Source organism: Nomascus leucogenys, chromosome 16, assembly GCF_006542625.1.
Source record: "Nomascus leucogenys isolate Asia chromosome 16, Asia_NLE_v1, whole genome shotgun sequence".
Taxonomy (NCBI): domain Eukaryota; kingdom Metazoa; phylum Chordata; class Mammalia; order Primates; family Hylobatidae; genus Nomascus; species Nomascus leucogenys.
In genome coordinates, this window is record NC_044396.1 from 49397253 (window position 1) to 49411467 (window position 14215).

The following is a 14215-nucleotide window of genomic DNA, read 5'->3' on the forward strand; positions in this document are numbered from 1 at the left end:
CATGACATAGTGACACCTTTGCTTTCTGATGGCTCAGTGTACACAAACTTTGTTTCAGGCACAAAATTAGTACAAATATTGTGTAAAATTACCTTCAGGCTATGTGTATAAGATGTATATGAACCATAAAAACATCTTGTGTTTAGACTTGGGTCTCATCCCCAAGATATCTCATTCTGTATGTGCAAGTATTCCAAAATCCCAAAACCCAGAAATCCAAAGTACTTCTGGTCTCAAGCATTTTGGGTAAGGGGTACTCAACCTGTAGCACATGGATGTGATGCTATGGAGGCCCCATGATCCAAAGTGTCTTATGGGTCATAACACAAACGGGCTTAATCCCACTCTTAAGAGGTTTATCTTGGGCGGGGGAGCAGCCCCTTCACCAAGGGCTCTGTCTGACATTATGACTACAGGCCACCAAAAGACAATGTAAATGACAATGTCACTGATGACTACTGACAGTGGGAACATCCACCAAACCTAGGGACTTTACTCTGATGTCTCATGTATTCATGCCTGTCTAATTCCCTGAGCAGCTAAACTATCACTTTCAGTGATTATCACTCTGGCAAAATCTAAGTGGACTCCCAGGGGGTGGGGGAAGAAAACTCCATGTGCATACATAAGAGTGGAAGCTGCGTAAATGTGTGTGTGCTTGCATTTGTGCATGCAAGTGGTGAGAAGCTGAGGGTCTGAGCAGTTTTCCGAGACTCCCCAGAATACAGAAGGCTTGTGGTGCATATGGGAGAACTGACAAGTATACCAGAAGGTGAGGAAATGGCTGGAAGCAACACTAATGCCACTCCATCTGGAAAGAGGGGTACTGTTTAGTACGTCTGGAAAGCATTATTTCTGCAAATAGCTCAACCTCTATCAACTTTCAGGCAGGGATCCCGATCTGCTGCCAAAATGAGATCTCCCTTACGGCAATGTGGTGGGAGCGGCTGAGCAAATGAACTAATAGCACAAAGCAGGAAATCTGTAGAGATGGCAGCCGGTAAGGTACCACACAGCAAGCACCTGCCTCTCTCCAAAAAGACAGCCGGGGCTTCGCATCACATTAGGCCAGGGCTGCACTGGGGGAGAGCTGAGCCTGGTGGGATTTTTGGGCTCAGCATCCATTTCCAACAATTTCTCACAATTTTTGGGCTCAGAAAAGCCCCAAATAGAGTTAGCCAAATGGCTTTCCTGCATTGATTTTTATACCCGTGGGTATTTTGAAGGAAATTAAATCCATGTGTTTCTGATTCGGTTGCCATTAGCACATGAAAACGCTGTTTTGTGAGAATTATGGTATGCCGTGGGTGCCTTCGCACAGTGCTGCTAAATGCCATAAAACCGTCTAGCCAGACACGGAGGTGCAAGAAGCCGGGTGCATTCTGCTATACGCCATTTCCCTGCCTGTCCAGAAGGCAACATGTTTTTGTCATTTGCATCCTTTCTGAATGTAGCACAACATGTTTTCTCGTGCCTGTTAATCATCTATCATTTCCAATTTGAATGAAGCCGTATTAGTGTGGATGATGAGAAATTGCCCTTAACCAATAATAGCTGGACAGGATTCATAGGAAAGCTGCCACAAGGACTAGTGCTGGTCTCCAGGTCCAGGGGCAAAGGGGCCAGCTGAAAAGTATCCCCAGATAGGCCATGCAGGCTCCAGTCTGCAATCTTTAGAAGCAGGTGAGCATGCACTGGCTGTGAGAGAGGGTGAGGAACCCTGGTCTGAGATCAGGGGTCGGGGGGCTCCTCTGGGCCCCACTACTGATTGCTTCTGAACTTCCTCTGTATTGATCACCTGGTTGAATGCCATCAGTTTAGGGCTCTTTCTGGGCCTGACATTCTATGAATTAAAATCTAGCCCCAATATGTCCTTAGTGATCAACTTCACTGCATGGTTGCATGTATTGAATCCCTACTGTGTTCAATGTTTTATGCTCAATTTTGAGGGCAGAAAGATGAAAAACCTGTTTTGGCCTTTGGAGGGAAGATTAAAAAAGGAAGGGGAGAGGACCAGTTATTGACTGTGAATCAGGCAGAGTGTGGGGGCTTTGTTCGTCAATCTCACATCATTGGCAAGAATTTTCTAACGTATGCACTATCACCCCTACTTGATGAATGGAATTTTACTGAGTCAGGAGGGGTGAGTAATTTGCTCTTGGACAAGAGCTTGGAAATGGAGGAGTTGGGATATGGGGTCTCTTTTCTGTGACTCCAAATTTCATGTTATTTTCTCTCCTCCTTACTGTTTCTTACAATTTAATGTGATAAGTTTCAAATACACACATATAATCTAATATTTTATATCTAGAATTACAGGGAGGGAGTGCCTAATTCTGCTTTGGGAACATTGGAAGACTTCACTAAGAAAATGACATTTGTTTTGAGTTTTGAAAGATGAGCAGGAGTTGACCCAGTGGAGGTAGGAGGTGGGTTGGGGCTGGCAGAGGGAAGAGTGTGTGCAAAGACATAGAGTGAAAAGGAGGGCAAAGTGTTTCAGGAACCGAAATCATGCCACTTACCTCATTTCTGTAACACTGATTAATGTATAAACTGCTGAAACATTTCAGGTCACATTTCTCCTATAGACACAATTATATCTTGATCGTAAGTTTTCTGGAGCTCCAGTCTAGTCTCATCATTCCATCTACTGGGCTACGGAGGATCATCTTTGAGATCAGGTGGCATCTCAGCAAGTGGCTTGGTTGACTTTGCCTTTGGCAACCTTGACTAACTCAGTGGAAAAGGGGTTTCCTACGTTTACCTCCATTCACGTTATTGTCTACAATGTTTTGCTCCTCACTTGCAATAGAAGAAAGAAAGTTAGTCGAGAGCACAGCTGGTGGCAGTTTTGCTTTGAATTCAGAGGTTGTGGAGCAAACAGGAAATTTCATGCTGCAGCCATGGTGGAGGCCAACTGAGCTTTAGTGACTTACATGGTGTGTCCACAACCTGTTTCCCGTGAAATTGCCTATAAGCATGGACAACCTGGGAAGCTGCAGCTGAGCTGCTTCTCTAGAAGCCTCTCTGGATTTCATAACTAGGCTCCTTCTAGCATTTAGTAAAACTGTACTCTCCTATGCCTTAGATTGACTGAACTTGGCCTGTGCCCTATTTTAAAACTCAGCTGGGCTTCTAAAGCACGAGAGTAGGCAGCCCATGGAGAGTCGTCTTCTCCCATCGTAAAGATTCAGGAGATCTCTCAACTCCTGGCAAGGAGTATGCTGTGTTCCTGGCTGAACGAACTCACTTACCTCAGTCTAGAACTTAACCTGAGGCACGCACACCTTTGGTAATGTTTGTGATTCTAATGTTGTCTAAACTGATCCTCCTGGCCTGGTGTCAGCCACTTGTGAGAATCTCACACTCCATTTAGACTCAGGAGACCTACTTCTCATCCAGAATATTTTCCTAAAAAAAAATAAACATCATCCTGTGTCAAATGAAAGGGTCAAACTCAACAATCACTAAGGTCCTATCAGCTCTAGAATGTTCTAATTTATTTTATTCTAGCTTTGCTGGAAGTTGAGACCAGCTGTTTACTCTCATTAAAAGTCTCACTCTCCCATTATCATTCTAGAATGTTTTAAGGTCCCGTATCCTCATCTTAGCTTTCTCTCTTTGCTCCACTAAAGCAAATCTCCATTTATTTGGCCTTTTCTCAGAGGGACAATTTTCCCAAACATATCATCATCCATGTGGACATGGAACCTTTTGGGACCCTCTCTAAGGTCTTTACATCATCCTCCAATTGTACCTTCCAAGCAGAACACCAATGCAAGCTTAACTGGAGTGGGGTGATGTGGTTGGGTATGGATACAGTCAGATTCTGCCTTTCCAAGCCTTGCTTCTGTGAGAGGTAAATAATTTCAGGGAGCTTGCAGCCCACTGTCATCTGCAGTTGGGTTCATTTAGAGTAGAGGCCACGTTAGCTGTATTATAAACATGGTGGCCAACAATTAATGGCCTGGACTCATTCTCCTCTTGGCTTGTTCAGAGAGAGGCCAGTCAGGTGGCTTAGAGACGTTGTTGGCAGGAACAATCGCTCCCTCTATTTGGGAATGAAGGACCATAAATGGTGGCTGCCTTCCAAACTGCCAATAAATAAGTAAATATAGAGAGTGTTGACATTGGTCTCCCTGCCAAACACCAGTCTGCTTCTATTCTCATTTTGGGGGAAACGAAAGAGAGAAGGGTTATTGAACAGGCTTTTGAGAAGTAGCCTCAGTTCTACTTGGAATCTCTTCCCTTTTTGGAAACATTTCAGTCGGCTTTCTGGCCCTTATTGGAGAGAGGGACAATTCTGTCAAACATGAGATTGTGTTAGCTTATTCATAATAATGATCAGCAAGAGGCTGAAATTGAGCCACTTCTAAGGTTGAACTGTTGTCAACAGATACTTCAGCTATAGTCTGGAATAACAGCTTAGCCCCTGAGAGGGAGGGTGTGAATTTAGCATGCAGCCAACTCCAAGACAGTTTAAGGTGCTGGCCAAGCACGTGGCACTTTAGGAATACTCAGCTTTGGGGCTGAACTTCCTCTTAGCCCACAGATTTACCAGGTTTTTAATCCCTGCCTCCTGAGTTAGAAGGTTTTGTGAATTGATTCAGTCTGAAGTTGGACAACATGGCAGCATGTTTCTCAGCATGGAAGGCATTGAGAAGACATAGCTTGCTTACTTTTGCATGCCTGATGCTTAACATGGTGTCTGTCACATCAAAGGCACTTAATATATACTTGTGGAATGAATGAATGAATTTAGAGATGCTTTGCTTCCTCTCTGCTGTTATCAATAATCTCAGACTGTTCCTGTATTTTGAATTACTCCAGAGCCACACCCTAGGATGTCTGAAGTTTAGGATTTGGCTCTTTCACATGCTTCTGTTGCCACCTACCCATGTCCAACTATCTTCTCCTTAACACCTACCCCCCCAGCATGGAGGGGGGCTCTCTATAAAGGCTCTCCTAGCCCATGCTGCACACACTTTTTCCTGTTCTGAAGCATGTCGCTAGAAATTCTACACACTTGCTTCCCCCCTTTAAAAAAATCATTTCACTCCTTTCCTGTTCCTTTTCCCATTTCTCTTGAGAACTTTCAAGAGCCTGCAATATAAACAGCTCTAAATGAGAAAATCTGACTGAGAAACTGAGGAAAGAGAAGGCCAAGGACTAATGGAGGAGTCGGGCACAATAACTTCTCTTTTCATGAGATTCGATGGGGTTTTCTCCTTGGATGGCTGGTCTCCTGGGCAGAGCCGCTAGCCTTAAAGGGCCACACGCTTTAGATTTCCACGGTTGTGTTTTGTTTGTTTGTTTGTTTGTTTTTGAGACGGAGTCCCGCCCTGTCACCCAGGCTGGAGTGTAATGGCACGATCTCGGCTTACTGCAACCTCCGCCTCGCGGCTTCAAGCGATTCCCTTGCCTCAGCCTCCCATGTAGCTGTGACTATAGGTACACGCTACGATGACTGGCTAATTTTTTTTCTTTATTTTTATTTTTAGTGGAGACGGGGTTTCACCATGTTGACCAGGCTGGTCTCAAACTCTTGACCTCAGGTGATCCGCCTGCCTTGGCCTCCCAAAGTGCTGGGATCACCGCATGAGCGCACTGGGCCTCCATGGTTGTTTTGACAGCTGAAGTGCAAAGGAATTAATTTTCTATTTTATGTTATTTTAAAAATAATTTCACCTTTTACTTTAGATTCAGGGGGTACATGTATAGGTTTGTTACATGGGTATATTGCATGATACTGAGTTTTGAGTTATGAATAACCCTGTCACCCAAGTAGTGAGTATAGTATCCAACAGTTATTATAGTTTTTCAGCCCTTTCCCCTCTTTCTTACTGGCCCCTACCCCCAGTAGTCCCCAGTGTCTACTGTTCCCATCTTTATGGCCATGTGTACCCAATGCTTAGATGCCACTTATAAGTGAGAACATGTGGTATTTTGTTTTCTGTTCCTGTGTTAGAAATTAACCCTTTAAGTCAAAGTCTTCTATAGTTTAGTTACTGCTTTTCTTCAAAGTGTGATTTATTATTCACCACTTAAGGCATGAGTGTCAGAGCACATTCACATGCACACACACACTGGATGCTACTGGGTTTTTTACGAGTTTAGACATGACCGATTTCCCTGCACATCCTCACAGCATCTGAATAACCCAGTACTTCCTACTAATGGTTTCAAGAGGAGACTTTCAGGTAATTAGGGAGATTCTGTTTTCCAAGAAAAGCGCTTCTTTTCAGAAGTCTGATTCCAAGGAGTTGTAGATGATTGCTTCATTTTGGGAGCTGGTATAGTTTAACGGGCAGCTTATGCCACACTGATCTCTAGCATATTTGTATCGACAAGGAGACACAAGCCTGCATGATTGTGGTTTTTTTCCTAGGTTCCTAATAGACCTTTGTTATTTATATTTTTAATTGTGTGAAAGTACCTGAAAGCTTAGTGGCAAAGAAGACAGTTGTAAAAAATTGAATAAATAAATACATTTAAAAAAATCCAAGTTAGTGATGTCTGACTTCCTCTATTCATGTTATTGCTACTCTTGTTGCTTTTTGGTTTTTGTTTTGCTTCTTGACTGTTGTTGTTTTCCAGGAAAGCTGTCATTTATCGTGAGAACAAGAGCAGCCATGTGTTGATTTTTCTGGATTCTTTTTGGATACTATCCCAGTGCTAATGAAGGCCCTTCCAAAGTGCTAAAGAGCTGGTGCCAAAATCAGTTACGCTGAAAACAATAGACAGTGGTACACAGACAGCATATATATACCCGTATATGTATATGCACGCCTCGATATCTGAATTAATACGTGTGTGTGCACCTCCCTCTGTTTATGCAAATATACACACGCATTTGTGCAAACACATAATGTGTGCGCCTGAGCTACACTGAGGAGAATGTGACGGCTGCATTTTAATAAAAGGACTTCTATAGCTTCTTGCAGAAAATTTTTCTTTGATCAAGGGATGAGCAAAGTTTCTAGATGTTGCAGCGCCCGAATTTGTCAGTTTGGAAGCTACTAAAAATGTACCTTCATCAATTAAAAAATTTAGGGAGGAAAATAAATATTATTATAGATCGTATTTGTTTTACTAGGAGATGAGGATACTACTACAAGAAGCACCTGGAAAGTGCTTAAAATAGGCTTGGTTGCTGTGGTTATATTAACAAATTCTTTAACATCGATCTTTGCGTACTTTAGAGGTAGTTTATTAGCTGAAAGAGGGGACATTTTGTAGCTGAGCTCTCTGTGCTCTCAATAGATTCTCCCTGCCTTTCTCCCAATGTGTAATTATTCTGTCCTCAATTTGTTTACACAGCTTGGAGACGGGGACAGAGTTCTCTGGCGACCATGCAGCGGCGTGCAATCGCCCTAAAGAGAAACATTTAGAAGCGATAAAACCTAAATGCCCTGCCATGCACCATTACATCCCACAGTTATTCAAATTTAGTAAGTTAAATTAAATAATATCAAATAACTTGATTTCGGGCCTTTAAAAATTCATCTCTATGGTGCCCAGTAGTCAATTTCCTTTATTATTACTGATCATCAAGTAGGATTTATGTTTTTTATGAATCAGGATCCTCGCCTGCGCTGTCCGCAGCGCTCGTGGCGGGCCCGGTGAATCGCAGCTCGGAGCGCCATCTACCGGCTGTTTTCTGCACCGCCGCCGGGAGACCGCGCTCCCGCCCCAGGGTAGGGGAGAGGCCCAGGGAGCCCGGACGGCCCAGCGCGCTGGCCCTGAAAACATCAGAGACAGGACAGAGCTCTCAGCCGCTGTGCTCACAGCTTCCTTGGTCTCGGTCACTGGGGGTCCGCCTGAAGTCGCAGGGAGAAGCCGGAGACACTGGCTGCTGAGGCTGGAGGAGTTTTTCTTCTGCTGCAAAGCTGATACGTGTGGTGGTGTTCCGCGGCTCCCGTTCTTATTTATAAAAGCCCTGACGTCCAATTGAACTGCTGTGTCCCGGCGTATCTGGGAAGCCATTCCTGCATGACTCAAAGCCTTTCTCTGCTCTCACACATTCCTGTTAGACGAGGACACTGGATGTTTAGGCACAGTGGCTGCTGATGCCAAAATGTCCCCCAGGGAAAGACAATGATAAATTTTGTCATGTGTTATGTTTTTAAAAAGTATTTTACTTCCAGGGAAATCTTTTCCCTTTAACATTTCTGAAAAGCAGTTGAATTCTGGTGTGGTGGGGGCAATGGCAAGCCATTGGTTTTCTTAGTGGCAGGTTTCCATTTACGCTTAATTTGATTGTGGTTTAGCAAATAAACAACCATCAGACAATGGCAGTGTGTGTTGAAGGAAGGAAATCCCTTCAAAGCAAAGTTAAACTATTCCCTAATTCAAACCTCTCTGGCACCTTTGTTTGATCTATCTTGCTTCAGTAAAGTTCCATAAGTGTGGCACTTAGAAGTTTGCTCGCATTTTCAAGTAATATCATAATCCGAGCATCCCAACAGGGCATCCAAGAAGTTCCTTTTCTTCTCTAAGCTTCTAAACAGAGTGCTCAGCATGGATATGTGTGTGTCTGAAAGTGCCTTCCAATTGATCAGCTGTCTCCTCTCTCTCGCCCCCCAGTCAAGTGTTTCAACATAGCAACAGATGGTGTTTTAAGCTTTTTGCTGAGTTTAGTGTGGTCTTTTTTTTTGCTTTCCCGGGAGGACTGTGGTGATAAGTCCACTCTGCCATTAATAAGTTCAGATGAGACGGTACAACTTTCTCTTAGAAATTAAACTGACTTCACTGAGTCCCATGATTTAGTGTTGTTAATGCATTTTTCTTTTTGTTTGTCTTTTCTTTTTTTTTTTTTTTTTAGACAGAGTCTTGCTGTCACCCAGGCTGGAGTGCAGTGGTGTGATCTCTGCTCACTGCAACCTCTGCTTCCCGGGTTCAAGCAATTCTCTTGCCTCAGCCTCCCGAGTAGCTGGGATTAAAGGTACGTGCCATCACGCCCGGCTAATTTTTTGTATTTTTAGTGGAGATGGGGTTTCACCATGTTGGCCAATTTGGTCTGGAACTCCTGACCTCAGGTGATCCTCCTGCCTCGGCCTCCAAGTGCTGGGATTACAGGCATGAGCCGCCATGCCCGGGCATTAAAGCATTTTCCAAAAGGAGCTCTCCTTCCCTTTCCTTAAAAGTAAACCTCTCTCTCTACCTTATACCATCACTCTATAGTTTCCAGGCATTTTCTTCAGATGTTTGTGCAGAAAAGAAATGTAAGAAAAAAGTTGCCAGACTGGAAGCAAAATCACACAATTTATATTTATTTTGCATGTGTTAGGTTACAAATCTCTGGAGATTTTAAGACCATTCTACTCTTCAAGCAAGAGTCAAAACTAAGTAACATCCTCCATTTGACTTAAGAGGAACAGAGTGAATCATGCTGCGGGGTCTTTTTTCTGAGATTGCATTTACCAAAGAAAATCCAATTCTTAAAGGACCTCCAGAGAGCCTTCCTCCTTGTTCAGTGGTGTGAGGAAAGACCAGAGACTCTTTTGCTAGGTTGTTGAAGTTCAAGGTGGAATCATCTTTTCTTCACTTGTTAACTGAAGGCAAACCCTTCGAAATATCCTGGCCTTGTTGTTCATGTTGTTTTCGCATTTTTATCATCAGGGTCGCTTTCATTATGGATTTGTCATAGTGTGGATCAACCTGCATTCTCTCAGGGTTTGCAAGCCTCCCTGCCAACGTGCTGATCCAGTGCCTGTCCTGGAGTTACCCACTTCATCCTGGTCTTTCTTAGCACAATGACCTTCTAGCTCTCGCCTAATACAATAATTTGTTTGGTGGTTTAAAGGAGTTGGCCAAGAAACACAGGCAAGAGCTAGCATTCCCAAACTTAATCCTTAATCTGTTTGTCTTATTTGTTTATGGAGAAAACCAGAAACAAAATCAACCTAAGGTTGTGCTATCTGAAACCAAAACACCTCCAGGAAGATGTTCCAGGCTGAATGTCCCGCCCCCCTTCCCTCCCCCTGCTACCCCTCCAATTCACATGTTGAGGTTCTAATGCCCAGTACCTCAGAATGAGACTGTGTTCGGAGACAGCGTCTTTATAGAGGTACTTAAGTTAGAATAAGGTTATTAGGGTGGGCTTTATCCAATATGGCGAGTGTTCTTATAAGAGGAGGAAATTTAGATAGGGACATGAGCAGAGGGAAGACCCTTTTCATGAGAGGACACAGAAAGAAGACGGCCATCTAACGCCAAGGAGAGAGGCCTGGAATGGTCTTTCTCTCACAGTTCTCAAAAGGAACCAACCTTGCCTACACCTTGATTTTGGACTTCCAGCCTTCAGAACTGTGAGACAATAAATGTCTGCTGTTTAACTCACACAGTCTGTGACGCTTTGTTATGGCAGCCCCAGCCCTAGCTGAGGTGAGGGAATTAATTCAGTCATCCATATATTTTGATATGCCAAAATAACTTCTATTATTTAGAAGAGCCTGCAGGCAGGGAGATGTGGTGTGCTTTGGGAAGTCCTTGATGGTGCACTAAACGAGGCCCTTGGAAGATTCCAGCCTGGTCCTGCCCGACTTAGCTGCTGAATCCTCCGCAAAGCATAAGGTAGTACTGAAGTCTGTGGAGCACCACTGCCACGTGTAAACCATGGCTAATCATAGAAATCACTTGTCTTCTATTTAGCTTCATGTACCTGGACACAAAAAGCACTTTCCTGGTGAGAAGCTAACACTTTAAGAACATAGGGCTTTATGCACCTCTTTTGCAACTCCTTAACATAATTTGGAACAGAGTTAAACTCTGTGGACCTGCAAATTTAACTCCAGAGGTATTGCCACACCTGTCTATGCCACCACCAGACAGAAGGCTCAGGTGAGAGGTTTCTGCTTGTGCACTTGCGAAGTAAGGCCTCATCAACAAATACTCTTTATGAAACTTGCCTGATTAGTCTTTCCATCGTTGCAGCTGTTTCCATCAATGCAGTGTCCCTTGAAGAACCTGCAAGATTACTAATGGATACAGGTCATGGTGACAGACTTAAGTAAACCTTCAGCAATAAACGATCATGTTAAGTTTTCATATGATTACCATCATCTCATGCCTGTCCCAATAGGGCGAAGAACGCATGAAGGAAATGAACATGATGGATCATATACATCATACTGTCATCCCCCAAGAGTGAGACAAACAGGATCTTGAGGAGGCTCACACTGTCTTCCTGATAAAAGCCAACAAGAATGTGCATTAAAATGGATCGTGTATTTTATGATAAACTATTCTCTCCCTGTGTTATATTGTGTTTTACACATATACACACCCCACCTTTATGGAATAAAAATGAATTCAGTTGACATAAGGCATTTGCTCTGGGGATTGGGGAATTAAATAATGGAGGGCTAGACAATGTCAAAAATTGGAGTGGAATTAATAAAATTAATAAAATGAGCTGTCTAATTCAAAATTATATATGTATGTCATCTTTGCTTGGGGTTCATATCTCAAGAACCTGCATAAATTAAGTTCATGGCCTGACCCATTTAAAAATAACTCTCTTTTGCTGTTGAAGTCTTTAAGGTCAAGTTCAAGAAGTGTCAGCACTACAATGATTTACCACTTCATGCTTCCTTACTGAGTGTTATTCTTAGCATTGGTGTGTTTTGTCTCTCCCCCTCCCCATTTGTATCAGAGAACTGATGGGCTGTGTATTTTCAATATCCAGTATCTGGTTAGAAGATGACAAACATCTGCATTATTTTTCATTTTTCACTTGTCATCAGGATATTTGAGGCGATATACCAAATATACTCACATGAAGTCACATGACTTAAAAATATCATTTTCTTCAAGGTAATCTCATTCTAATTGTTCTCATTTAGAAACATGATTTTGTTTATTGGTGAATCGACCACTCTGTGATAAGGTGCATTAAGCAATCAAGAGAATATTTTCATGGTCTAATAGAAAAGATCCCGATGTTTTTCCTATCTGAATGGTCCTTGAGATGAATGTGGTGTAATAAAAATATGATACATTTCCCTGCTTCAGAAGCAACTCGGAAATCTACAGGTAACGATGGGCTAACAGCTGCAAACACAAGGTGACATCTTTAAAGATAAGGACACTGAGGTATTGATTAGACAAATCTATTTGGCAAGGCAGCAGTGATGTATAGATAGTGGAAGGGGATGAAGGGAGAAACCTGTGAATGCACATATTAGAAAATATCTTGCACCGTTCATAAATAATAATGATTATAATAAAGGCTCTGCCAGTGGTTTAAGGATCCGAGTAATATGAATTGATGGTTAACATTTCACTTTAAAGATAGATTAATTAATGCTGAATCATACGGTAATTCTTATGAAAGTACTGTACACATGACATCGGAATTAATACCAAATGAATTCATTACAAGTGAGATAATTACAATGAATACCCAATAAATTAGCCACGACAGGATATTTAGAATTCTAGGCATTAAAGTATTGAGAGTAGAAGCAAATGCCCTGGCCACTGCTGAGGTGTCAGGTCACTTCATACTTAATTGGGTAGGTTCCTGGGCCTTTCAATGTGAGTTTCCTCCTGGTTGGGTATGGGAAGGGCCATGTTGGCTGTGCTGGCTCAGATATGCTGACAGTGGCTATGGTGGTCACTGGGCCCTTCTATGGGGGCAGGTTGTTGCCACAGTCTCCTTAGCAAACTGTTACCAATGAAATGCTGATGAGCCCAAGCAAACCACTAGGACTTGGTGAACAAAGAACTTGCAAAGATTCCCCATCTGAGGCTCTGCTTGGAGCACAGAGAGCCAACTCCTTTGGTTGATCTTATCTTTGCTGTCTGCTGCCATATTCTTACTGTCTGCTGGAGCTTCCTCTGGCCTACAAGGACATTTTGTAAAACTCTCTCATTTTGCATAGGTTTGTGCTGGAATGCAGAGAGGTCAAGGGACTTCCCCAAGAGCACACATCTGTAAATCCCCAGCCTGGGGTTCTTGTTTCTAAGCAATCTGACTAGGAGACAACAATACACATAATAGCTAATGTTTATTAAGCAAGTAACACAAGCCAAATGTTGTGCTGAATGTCTTATGTGTGTCTTCATACAACTCCCTGAGGGAGATGGTAATTCTATTTTGCAAACAGTCCACGCAAGTTGAGTAACAAGTGCAAGGTTACCTAGCATGTGAGAGGAGGGTCGAGGCCTCTAACCCAGGTTTACTTGTCACCATCACTTGGCTTTCTGGCAGCCATGAGGTTCCACCTGGTGTCGGTGAGGCATGGTCTCCTGCCAAAGTCTGGTTTACTGTGAGTTCCCTGCAGCCATCCCAGAAAACTGGGTCAACTGTGGGAGAAGAACAGAGGGAGGCGGGGCAGAGATGCAGCTTCTGGGATGTGAGCAGGTGAGTGGGAGAGAAGCTGTCCCTTCTCATCAAGGGTTTGAGAATCAGGCCTTCCTTTTCTGCTTACTTAACCCCTTTCTGCCTGGGGACGGTAGAGCCTCGAGACGAATGGGGACTGCTAACAGGGAGTCCAGGCGATGGGCTGCTTTCCACATGAGAAACAAATTTCTTTTTTTTTTTTAATTTTTTTATTATACTTTAAGTTATGGGGTACATGTGCAGAAAGTGCAGTTTGTAAGTGTATACCTTGACACAGGTATACAAGTGTCAAGTGTCATGGTGGTTTGCTGCACCCATCAACCCAAGGTCTACGTTAGGTATTTCTCCTAATGCTATCCCTCCCCTAGGAGAAACAAATTTCAATTGTGTTAAGTCACAGAAACATTGGGGCGTATTAGTTCCCTAAACTAAAATAGGAGGTACACAACAAGGATGCAGGTCTAGGGTGGCTTTAATTCCCACTTGGCTCCATCAGGGTGATTCTATAGCTCCTACACATTGCCTCAGGATCTGTGACAGTTTTCTGGGAGGAAAGGCTACCCTACAGCCATCCCTTATGTAGAAAAGTCGAGGTGTGTTGCTTCTAAGGCATCCCTGCAGGAGTCCCAGACGCCACTGGAGGCCTCCGTGAAGCTCTGGCCCAGCCGGCCTCTGCACCCCGTGGGCTGACGCTGCCATTTGGCGGCAAGTGGACTAGGCACAGCCCAGTGGGGATGGCCAGGTGTTGACCACACAAGCCTCCCTGGTAAGGCTCCAGGAATCAGACCAGAACACTCAATAGAAGTGGGACCAGGGCTTTAAAACATTTATTTCGGAAATAATTTTAGTGTTAAACAGAAGAACTGT